Genomic DNA, 10000 nt, shown 5'->3' on the forward strand with positions numbered 1-10000 from the left:
TTATTGAGAAAAATAGGCTCCATTTTTGTGGTGAATGCGTCAATGGCCATGCAAAGGAAGCAATAACCTGTTTTTTAAGACCTCGTGGCGCAACGGTAGCGCGTCTGACTCCAGATCAGAAGGTTGCGTGTTCAAATCACGTCGGGGTCAAGCCGTCTCTTCTTTACATTAAAAGTATGAAGTCCAACGTCAAGTGTTTTCATAATTATTGAAGCGTGTAAAAAAGAAGCCTCTAATATGACAAACGCTCTTTCCACTCTGTAAGGTGATATATTTGGATCTTGACCCATTGGCTTTTTTAACTGCCAATACGAGGTCTATAGGAAATGTGAAAATATTTGCTCTGAATTTAAAATCACACTCCTTGGAGGCGCAATCGAACCAGCGACCTAAGGATACCCAACAACTCATCTACAGTCTTCCGCTCTACCAGCTGAGCTATCGAAGGATGTAACGCATAAGGCACCAGAAGGTGTCAAGAAATTCAGACATCCGTACCTCTCGAGGTTTTTGGGAAAAATAGGCTCATTTTTGTGGTGAATGCGTCAACGACCATGCAAAGGAAGCAATAACCTGTTTTTTAAGACCTCGTGGCGCAATGGTAGCGCGTCTGACTCCAGATCAGAAGGTTGCGTGTTCAAATCACGTCGGGGTCAAACCATCTCTTCTTTACATTAAAAGTATGAAGTCCAACGTCAAGCGTTTTCATCCAGCTTCGTTTTCATAATTATTGAAGCTGTAAAAAAGAAGCCTCTAATATGACAAACACTACTTCCACTCTGTAAAGTTATATATTTGGATCTTGACCCATTGGCTTTTTTGAACTGCCAATACGAGGTCTATAGGAAATGTGAAAATATTTGCTCTGAATTTAAAATCACACTCCTTGGAGCCGCAATCGAACCAGCGACCTAAGGACACCCAACAACTCATCTACAGTCCTCCGCTCTACCAGCTGAGCTATCGAAGGATGTAACGCACAAGGCACCAGAAGGTGTCAAAAAATTCAGACATACGTACCTCTCGAGGTTATTGGGAAAAATAGGCTCCTTATTGGGGTGAATGCATCAACGGCCATGGAAAGGAAGCAATAACCTGTTTTTTAAGACCTCGTGGCGCAACGGTAGCGCGACTGACTCCAGATCAGAAGGTTGCGTTTTCAAATCACGTCGGGGACAAGCCATCTCTTCTTTACATTAAAAGTATGAAGTCCAAAGTCAAGCGTTTTCATCATAAGGTGTCAAGAAATTCAGACATCCGTACCTCTCGAGGTTATTGGGAAAAATAGGCTCCTTTTTGTGGTGAATGCGTCAACGGCCATGCAAAGGAAGCAATAACCTGTTTTTTAAGACCTCGTGGCGCAACGGTAGCGCGTCTGACTCCAGATCAGAAGGTTGCGTGTTCAAATCACGTCGGGGTCAACCCATCTCTTCTTTACATTAAACGTATGAAGTCCAACGTCAAGTGTTTTCATAAATATCGAAGCGTGTAAAAAAGAAGCCTCTAATATGACAAACGCTCTTTCCACTCTGTAAGGTGATATATTTGGATCTTGACCCATTGGCTTTTTTTATCTGCCAATACGAAGTCTAAAGGAAATGTGAAAATATTTGATCTGAATTTAAAATCAGACTCATTCGAGCCGGAATTGAACCAGCGACCTAAGGATACCCAACAACTCATCTACAGTCCTCCGCTCTACCAGCTGAGGTATCGAAGGATGTAACACATAAGGCACCAGAAGGTGTCAAGAAATTCAGACATCCGTACTTCTCGAGGTTATTGGGAAAAATAGGCTCCTTTTTGTGGTGAATGCGTCAACGACCATGCAAAGGAAGCAATAACCTGTTTTTTAAGAACTTGTGACGCAACGGTAGCGCGTCTGACTCCAGATCAGAAGGTTGCGTGTTCAAATCACGTTGGGGTCAAGCCATCTCTTCTTTACATTAAAAGAATGAAGTCCAACGTCAAGTGTTTTCATCCAGCTTTGTTTTCATAATTATTGAAGCGTGTAAAAAAGAAGCCTCTAATATGACAAACGCTCCTTCCACTCTGTAAGGTGATATATTTGGATCTTGACCCATTGGCTTTTTTAACTGCCAATACGAGGTCTAAAGGAAATGTGAAAATATTTGCTCTGAATTTAAAATCACACTCCTTGGATCCGCAATCGAACCAGCGACCTAAGGATACCCAACAACTCATCTTCAGTCCTTCGCTCTACCAGCTGAGCTATAGAAGGATGGAAAAATCGTAAGGCACGAAAAGTTTCCAAGAAAATCAGACATCCGTACCTCTTGAGGTTATTGGGAAAAGTAGGCTCCTTATTGGGGTGAATGCATCAACGGCCATGCAAAGGAAGCAATAACCTGCTTTTTAAGTCCTTGTGACGCAACGGTAGCGCGTCTGACTCCAGATCAGAAGGTTGCGTGTTCAAATCACGTTGGGGTCAAGCCATCTCTTCTTTACATTAAAAGTATGAAGTCCAACGTCAAGTGTTTTCATCCAGCTTTGTTTTCATAATTATTGAAGCTTGTAAAAAAGAAGCCTCTAACATGACAAACACTCCTTCCACTCTGTAAAGTGATATATTTGGATCTTGACCCATTGGCTTTTTTTAACTGCCAATACGAAGTCTAAAGGAAATTCGAAAATATTTGATCTGAATTTAAAATCACACTCCTTCGAGCCAGAATTGAACCAGCGACCTAAGGATACCCAACAACTCATCGACAGTCTTCCGCTCTACCAGCTGAGCTATCGAAGGATGGAAAAAGCGTAAGGCACGAAAAGTTTCCAAGAAAATCAGACATCCGTACCTCTCGAGGTTATTGGGAAAAATAGGCTCCTTTTTGTGGTGAATGCGTCAACGGCCATGCAAAGGAAGCAATAACCTGTTTTTTAAGACCTCGTGGCGCAACGGTAGCGCGTCTGACTCCAGATCAGAAGGTTGCGTGTTCAAATCACGTCGGGGTCAACCCATCTCTTCTTTACATTAAACGTATGAAGTCCAACGTCAAGTGTTTTCATAAATATCGAAGCGTGTAAAAAAGAAGCCTCTAATATGACAAACGCTCTTTCCACTCTGTAAGGTGATATATTTGGATCTTGACCCATTGGCTTTTTTTATCTGCCAATACGAAGTCTAAAGGAAATGTGAAAATATTTGATCTGAATTTAAAATCAGACTCATTCGAGCCGGAATTGAACCAGCGACCTAAGGATACCCAACAACTCATCTACAGTCCTCCGCTCTACCAGCTGAGGTATCGAAGGATGTAACACATAAGGCACCAGAAGGTGTCAAGAAATTCAGACATCCGTACTTCTCGAGGTTATTGGGAAAAATAGGCTCCTTTTTGTGGTGAATGCGTCAACGACCATGCAAAGGAAGCAATAACCTGTTTTTTAAGAACTTGTGACGCAACGGTAGCGCGTCTGACTCCAGATCAGAAGGTTGCGTGTTCAAATCACGTTGGGGTCAAGCCATCTCTTCTTTACATTAAAAGAATGAAGTCCAACGTCAAGTGTTTTCATCCAGCTTTGTTTTCATAATTATTGAAGCGTGTAAAAAAGAAGCCTCTAATATGACAAACGCTCCTTCCACTCTGTAAGGTGATATATTTGGATCTTGACCCATTGGCTTTTTTAACTGCCATTACGAGGTCTAAAGGAAATGTGAAAATATTTGCTCTGAATTTAAAATCACACTCCTTGGATCCACAATCGAACCAGCGACCTAAGGATACCCAACAACTCATCTTCAGTCCTTCGCTCTACCAGCTGAGCTATAGAAGGATGGAAAAATCGTAAGGCACGAAAAGTTTCCAAGAAAATCAGACATCCGTACCTCTTGAGGTTATTGGGAAAAGTAGGCTCCTTATTGGGGTGAATGCATCAACGGCCATGCAAAGGAAGCAATAACCTGCTTTTTAAGTCCTTGTGACGCAACGGTAGCGCGTCTGACTCCAGATCAGAAGGTTGCGTGTTCAAATCACGTTGGGGTCAAGCCATCTCTTCTTTACATTAAAAGTATGAAGTCCAACGTCAAGTGTTTTCATCCAGCTTTGTTTTCATAATTATTGAAGCTTGTAAAAAAGAAGCCTCTAACATGACAAACACTCCTTCCACTCTGTAAAGTGATATATTTGGATCTTGACCCATTGGCTTTTTTTAACTGCCAATACGAAGTCTAAAGGAAATTCGAAAATATTTGATCTGAATTTAAAATCACACTCCATCGAGCCGGAATTGAACCAGCGACCTAAGGATACCCAACAACTCATCTACAGTCTTCCGCTCTACCAGCTGAGCTATCGAAGGATGGAAAAAGCGTAAGGCACGAAAAGTTTCCAAGAAAATCAGACATCCGTACCTCTCGAGGTTATTGAGAAAAATAGGCTCCATTTTTGTGGTGAATGCGTCAACGGCCATGCAAAGGAAGCAATAACCTGTTTTTTAAGACCTCGTGGCGCAACGGTAGCGCGTCTGACTCCAGATCAGAAGGTTGCATGTTCAAATCACGTCGGGGTCAAGCCGTCTCTTCTTTACATTAAAAGTATGAAGTCCAACGTCAAGTGTTTTCATAATTATTGAAGCGTGTAAAAAAGAAGCCTCTAATATGACAAACGCTCTTTCCACTCTGTAAGGTGATATATTTGGATCTTGACCCATTGGCTTTTTTAACTGCCAATACGAGGTCTATAGGAAATGTGAAAATATTTGCTCTGAATTTAAAATCACACTCCTTGGAGGCGCAATCGAACCAGCGACCTAAGGATACCCAACAACTCATCTACAGTCCTCCGCTCTACCAGCTGAGCTATCGAAGGATGTAACGCATAAGGCACCAGAAGGTGTCAAGAAATTCAGACATCCGTACCTCTCGAGGTTATTGGGAAAAATAGGCTCATTTTTGTGGTGAATGCGTCAACGACCATGCAAAGGAAGCAATAACCTGTTTTTTAAGACCTCGTGGCGCAATGGTAGCGCGTCTGACTCCAGATCAGAAGGTTGCGTGTTCAAATCACGTCGGGGTCAAGCCATCTCTTCTTTACATTAAAAGTATGAAGTCCAACGTCAAGCGTTTTCATCCAGCTTCGTTTTCATAATTATTGAAGCTGTAAAAAAGAAGCCTCTAATATGACAAACACTACTTCCACTCTGTAAAGTTATATATTTGGATCTTGACCCATTGGCTTTTTTGAACAGCCAATACGAAGTCTAAAGGAAATGTGAAAATATTTGATCTGAATTTAAAATCACACTCCTTCGAGCTGGAATTGAACCAGCGACCTAAGGATACCCAACAACTCATCTACAGTCCTTCGCTCTACCAGCTGAGCTATCGAAGGATGGAAAATTGTAAGGCACGAAAAGTTTCCAAGAAAATCAGACATCCGTACCTCTTGAGGTTATTGGGAAAAGTAGGCTCCTTATTGGGGTGAATGCATCAACGGCCATGCAAAGGAAGCAATAACCTGCTTTTTAAGTCCTTGTGACGCAACGGTAGCGCGTCTGACTCCAGATCAGAAGGTTGCGTGTTCAAATCACGTTGGGGTCAAGCCGTCTCTTCTTTACATTAAAAGTATGAAGTCCAACGTCAAGTGTTTTCATCCAGCTTTGTTTTCATAATTATTGAAGCTTGTAAAAAAGAAGCCTCTAATATGACAAACACTCCTTCCACTCTGTTGACCTAAGGATAACCAACAACTCATCTTCAGTCCTTCGCTCTACCAGCTGAGCTATAGAAGCATGGAAAAATCGTAAGGCACGAAAAGTTTCCAAGAAAATCAGACATCCGTACCTCTTGAGGTTATTGGGAAAAGTAGGCTCCTTATTGGGGTGAATGCATCAACGGCCATGCAAAGGAAGCAATAAACAGTTTTTTAAGACCTCGTGGCGCAACGGTAGCGCGTCTGACTCCAGATCAGAAGGTTGCGTGTTCAAATCACGTCGGGGTCAAGCCATCTCTTCTTTACATTAAAAGTATGAAGTCCAACGTCAAGTGTTTTCATCCAGCTTTATTTTCATAATTATTGAAGCTTGTAAAAAAGAAGCCTCTAATATGACAAACACTCCTTCCACTCTGTAAAGTGATATATTTGGATCTTGACCCATTGGCTTTTTTTAACTGCCAATATGAAGTCTAAAGGAAATGTGAAAATATTTGATCTGAATTTAAAATCACACTCCTTCGAGCCGGAATTGAACCAGCGACCTAAGGATACCCAACAACTCATCTACAGTCCTCCGCTCTACCAGCTGAGCTATCGAAGGATGGAAAAAGCGTAAGGCACGAAAAGTTTCCAAGAAAATCAGACATCCGTACCTCTCGAGGTTATTGAGAACAATAGGCTCCATTTTTGTGGTGAATGCGTCAACGGCCATGCAAAGGAAGCAATAACCTGTTTTTTAAGACCTCGTGGCGCAACGGTAGCGCGTCTGACTCCAGATCAGAAGGTTGCGTGTTCAAATCACGTCGGGGTCAAGCCGTCTCTTCTTTACATTAAAAGTATGAAGTCCAACGTCAATTGTTTTCATAATTATTGAAGCGTGTAAAAAAGAAGCCTCTAATATGACAAACGCTCCTTCCACTCTGTAAGGTGATATATTTGGATCTTGACCCATTGGCTTTTTTAACTGCCAATACGAGGTCTAAAGGAAATGTGAAAATATTTGCTCTGAATTTAAAATCACACTCCTTGGAGCCGCAATCGAACCAGCGACCTAAGGATACCCAACAACTCATCTTCAGTCCTTCGCTCTACCAGCTGAGCTATAGAAGGATGGAAAAATCGTAAGGCACGAAAAGTTTCCAAGAAAATCAGACATCCGTACCTCTTGAGGTTATTGAGAAAAATAGGCTCCATTTTTGTGGTGAATGCGTCAACGGCCATGCAAAGGAAGCAATAACCTGTTTTTTAAGACCTCGTGGCGCAACGGTAGCGCGTCTGACTCCAGATCAGAAGGTTGCATGTTCAAATCACGTCGGGGTCAAGCCGTCTCTTCTTTACATTAAAAGTATGAAGTCCAACGTCAAATGTTTTCATAATTATTGAAGCGTGTAAAAAAGAAGCCTCTAATATGACAAACGCTCTTTCCACTCTGTAAGGTGATATATTTGGATCTTGACCCATTGGCTTTTTTAACTGCCAATACGAGGTCTATAGGAAATGTGAAAATATTTGCTCTGAATTTAAAATCACACTCCTTGGAGGCGCAATCGAACCAGCGACCTAAGGATACCCAACAACTCATCTACAGTCCTCCGCTCTACCAGCTGAGCTATCGAAGGATGTAACGCATAAGGCACCAGAAGGTGTCAAGAAATTCAGACATCCGTACCTCTCGAGGTTATTGGGAAAAATAGGCTCATTTTTGTGGTGAATGCGTCAACGACCATGCAAAGGAAGCAATAACCTGTTTTTTAAGACCTCGTGGCGCAATGGTAGCGCGTCTGACTCCAGATCAGAAGGTTGCGTGTTCAAATCACGTCGGGGTCAAGCCATCTCTTCTTTACATTAAAAGTATGAAGTCCAACGTCAAGCGTTTTCATCCAGCTTCGTTTTCATAATTATTGAAGCTGTAAAAAAGAAGCCTCTAATATGACAAACACTACTTCCACTCTGTAAAGTTATATATTTGGATCTTGACCCATTGGCTTTTTTGAACAGCCAATACGAAGTCTAAAGGAAATGTGAAAATATTTGATCTGAATTTAAAATCACACTCCTTCGAGCTGGAATTGAACCAGCGACCTAAGGATACCCAACAACTCATCTACAGTCCTTCGCTCTACCAGCTGAGCTATCGAAGGATGGAAAATTGTAAGGCACGAAAAGTTTCCAAGAAAATCAGACATCCGTACCTCTTGAGGTTATTGGGAAAAGTAGGCTCCTTATTGGGGTGAATGCATCAACGGCCATGCAAAGGAAGCAATAACCTGCTTTTTAAGTCCTTGTGACGCAACGGTAGCGCGTCTGACTCCAGATCAGAAGGTTGCGTGTTCAAATCACGTTGGGGTCAAGCCGTCTCTTCTTTACATTAAAAGTATGAAGTCCAACGTCAAGTGTTTTCATCCAGCTTTGTTTTCATAATTATTGAAGCTTGTAAAAAAGAAGCCTCTAATATGACAAACACTCCTTCCACTCTGTTGACCTAAGGATAACCAACAACTCATCTTCAGTCCTTCGCTCTACCAGCTGAGCTATAGAAGCATGGAAAAATCGTAAGGCACGAAAAGTTTCCAAGAAAATCAGACATCCGTACCTCTTGAGGTTATTGGGAAAAGTAGGCTCCTTATTGGGGTGAATGCATCAACGGCCATGCAAAGGAAGCAATAAACAGTTTTTTAAGACCTCGTGGCGCAACGGTAGCGCGTCTGACTCCAGATCAGAAGGTTGCGTGTTCAAATCACGTCGGGGTCAAGCCATCTCTTCTTTACATTAAAAGTATGAAGTCCAACGTCAAGTGTTTTCATCCAGCTTTGTTTTCATAATTATTGAAGCTTGTAAAAAAGAAGCCTCTAATATGACAAACACTCCTTCCACTCTGTAAAGTGATATATTTGGATCTTGACCCATTGGCTTTTTTTAACTGCCAATATGAAGTCTAAAGGAAATGTGAAAATATTTGATCTGAATTTAAAATCACACTCCTTCGAGCCGGAATTGAACCAGCGACCTAAGGATACCCAACAACTCATCTACAGTCCTCCGCTCTACCAGCTGAGCTATCGAAGGATGGAAAAAGCGTAAGGCACGAAAAGTTTCCAAGAAAATCAGACATCCGTACCTCTCGAGGTTATTGAGAACAATAGGCTCCATTTTTGTGGTGAATGCGTCAACGGCCATGCAAAGGAAGCAATAACCTGTTTTTTAAGACCTCGTGGCGCAACGGTAGCGCGTCTGACTCCAGATCAGAAGGTTGCGTGTTCAAATCACGTCGGGGTCAAGCCGTCTCTTCTTTACATTAAAAGTATGAAGTCCAACGTCAATTGTTTTCATAATTATTGAAGCGTGTAAAAAAGAAGCCTCTAATATGACAAACGCTCCTTCCACTCTGTAAGGTGATATATTTGGATCTTGACCCATTGGCTTTTTTAACTGCCAATACGAGGTCTAAAGGAAATGTGAAAATATTTGCTCTGAATTTAAAATCACACTCCTTGGAGCCGCAATCGAACCAGCGACCTAAGGATACCCAACAACTCATCTTCAGTCCTTCGCTCTACCAGCTGAGCTATAGAAGGATGGAAAAATCGTAAGGCACGAAAAGTTTCCAAGAAAATCAGACATCCGTACCTCTTGAGGTTATTGGGAAAAGTAGGCTCCTTATTGGGGTGAATGCATCAACGGCCATGCAAAGGAAGCAATAACCTGTTTTTTAAGACCTCGTGGCGCAACGGTAGCGCGTCTGACTCCAGATCAGAAGGTTGCGTGTTCAAATCACGTTGGGGTCAAGCCGTCTCTTCTTTACATTAAAAGTATGAAGTCCAACGTCAAGTGTTTTCATAATTATTGAAGCGTGTAAAAAAGAAGCCTCTAATATGACAAACGCTCCTTCCACTCTGTAAGGTGATATATTTGGATCTTGACCCATTGGTTTTTTTAACTGCCAATACGAGGTCTAAAGGAAATGTGAAAATATTTGCTCTGAATTTAAAATCACACTCCTTGGAGCCGCAATCGAACCAGCGACCTAAGGATACCCAACAACTCATCTTCAGTCCTTCGCTCTACCAGCTGAGCTATAGAAGGATGGAAAAATCGTAAGGCACGAAAAGTTTCCAAGAAAATCAGACATCCGTACCTCTTGAGGTTATTGGGAAAAGTAGGCTCCTTATTGGGGTGAATGCATCAACGGCCATGCAAAGGAAGCAATAACCTGTTTATTAAGACCTCGTGGCGCAACGGTAGCGCGTCTGACTCCAGATCAGAAGGTTGCGTGTTCAAATCACGTCGGGGTCAAGCCATCTCTTCTTTACATTAAAAGTATG

The 10000-nt window shown here is 42.0% G+C and overlaps 18 non-coding genes across 18 annotated transcripts; 14 read left to right on the plus strand and 4 right to left on the minus strand.

The window, feature by feature from the left end:
- The first annotated feature begins 78 nt into the window (after nucleotides 1-78).
- Nucleotides 79-150, plus strand: trnaw-cca (transfer RNA tryptophan (anticodon CCA)). Its single transcript has one exon. It is a non-coding gene; the product is annotated as a tRNA-Trp (tRNA).
- A 434-nt stretch (nucleotides 151-584) lies between these two features.
- On the plus strand, nucleotides 585-656 carry trnaw-cca (transfer RNA tryptophan (anticodon CCA)). The gene has a single exon. It is a non-coding gene; the product is annotated as a tRNA-Trp (tRNA).
- Nucleotides 657-1349: 693 nt separating this feature from the next.
- Nucleotides 1350-1421, plus strand: trnaw-cca (transfer RNA tryptophan (anticodon CCA)). Its single transcript has one exon. It is a non-coding gene; the product is annotated as a tRNA-Trp (tRNA).
- Nucleotides 1422-2905: 1484 nt separating this feature from the next.
- trnaw-cca (transfer RNA tryptophan (anticodon CCA)) lies at nucleotides 2906-2977 on the plus strand. Its single transcript has one exon. It is a non-coding gene; the product is annotated as a tRNA-Trp (tRNA).
- Nucleotides 2978-4462: 1485 nt separating this feature from the next.
- trnaw-cca (transfer RNA tryptophan (anticodon CCA)) lies at nucleotides 4463-4534 on the plus strand. Its single transcript has one exon. It is a non-coding gene; the product is annotated as a tRNA-Trp (tRNA).
- Nucleotides 4535-4968: 434 nt separating this feature from the next.
- Nucleotides 4969-5040, plus strand: trnaw-cca (transfer RNA tryptophan (anticodon CCA)). Its single transcript has one exon. It is a non-coding gene; the product is annotated as a tRNA-Trp (tRNA).
- A 227-nt stretch (nucleotides 5041-5267) lies between these two features.
- trnay-gua (transfer RNA tyrosine (anticodon GUA)) lies at nucleotides 5268-5354 on the minus strand. Its single transcript is given in 2 exon segments — nucleotides 5268-5303; nucleotides 5318-5354. It is a non-coding gene; the product is annotated as a tRNA-Tyr (tRNA).
- Nucleotides 5355-5892: 538 nt separating this feature from the next.
- On the plus strand, nucleotides 5893-5964 carry trnaw-cca (transfer RNA tryptophan (anticodon CCA)). Its single transcript has one exon. It is a non-coding gene; the product is annotated as a tRNA-Trp (tRNA).
- Nucleotides 5965-6192: 228 nt separating this feature from the next.
- On the minus strand, nucleotides 6193-6279 carry trnay-gua (transfer RNA tyrosine (anticodon GUA)). Its single transcript is given in 2 exon segments — nucleotides 6193-6228; nucleotides 6243-6279. It is a non-coding gene; the product is annotated as a tRNA-Tyr (tRNA).
- Nucleotides 6280-6418: 139 nt separating this feature from the next.
- On the plus strand, nucleotides 6419-6490 carry trnaw-cca (transfer RNA tryptophan (anticodon CCA)). Its single transcript has one exon. It is a non-coding gene; the product is annotated as a tRNA-Trp (tRNA).
- A 437-nt stretch (nucleotides 6491-6927) lies between these two features.
- On the plus strand, nucleotides 6928-6999 carry trnaw-cca (transfer RNA tryptophan (anticodon CCA)). The gene has a single exon. It is a non-coding gene; the product is annotated as a tRNA-Trp (tRNA).
- Nucleotides 7000-7433: 434 nt separating this feature from the next.
- On the plus strand, nucleotides 7434-7505 carry trnaw-cca (transfer RNA tryptophan (anticodon CCA)). Its single transcript has one exon. It is a non-coding gene; the product is annotated as a tRNA-Trp (tRNA).
- Nucleotides 7506-7732: 227 nt separating this feature from the next.
- trnay-gua (transfer RNA tyrosine (anticodon GUA)) lies at nucleotides 7733-7819 on the minus strand. The gene is given in 2 exon segments: nucleotides 7733-7768; nucleotides 7783-7819. It is a non-coding gene; the product is annotated as a tRNA-Tyr (tRNA).
- Nucleotides 7820-8357: 538 nt separating this feature from the next.
- trnaw-cca (transfer RNA tryptophan (anticodon CCA)) lies at nucleotides 8358-8429 on the plus strand. Its single transcript has one exon. It is a non-coding gene; the product is annotated as a tRNA-Trp (tRNA).
- Nucleotides 8430-8657: 228 nt separating this feature from the next.
- trnay-gua (transfer RNA tyrosine (anticodon GUA)) lies at nucleotides 8658-8744 on the minus strand. Its single transcript is given in 2 exon segments — nucleotides 8658-8693; nucleotides 8708-8744. It is a non-coding gene; the product is annotated as a tRNA-Tyr (tRNA).
- Nucleotides 8745-8883: 139 nt separating this feature from the next.
- Nucleotides 8884-8955, plus strand: trnaw-cca (transfer RNA tryptophan (anticodon CCA)). The gene has a single exon. It is a non-coding gene; the product is annotated as a tRNA-Trp (tRNA).
- A 436-nt stretch (nucleotides 8956-9391) lies between these two features.
- Nucleotides 9392-9463, plus strand: trnaw-cca (transfer RNA tryptophan (anticodon CCA)). Its single transcript has one exon. It is a non-coding gene; the product is annotated as a tRNA-Trp (tRNA).
- Nucleotides 9464-9899: 436 nt separating this feature from the next.
- trnaw-cca (transfer RNA tryptophan (anticodon CCA)) lies at nucleotides 9900-9971 on the plus strand. The gene has a single exon. It is a non-coding gene; the product is annotated as a tRNA-Trp (tRNA).
- The last annotated feature ends 29 nt before the right edge of the window (nucleotides 9972-10000 follow it).

The sequence above is a fragment of the Carassius gibelio genome, chromosome B18, assembly GCF_023724105.1.
Source record: "Carassius gibelio isolate Cgi1373 ecotype wild population from Czech Republic chromosome B18, carGib1.2-hapl.c, whole genome shotgun sequence".
Lineage (NCBI taxonomy): Eukaryota > Metazoa > Chordata > Actinopteri > Cypriniformes > Cyprinidae > Carassius > Carassius gibelio.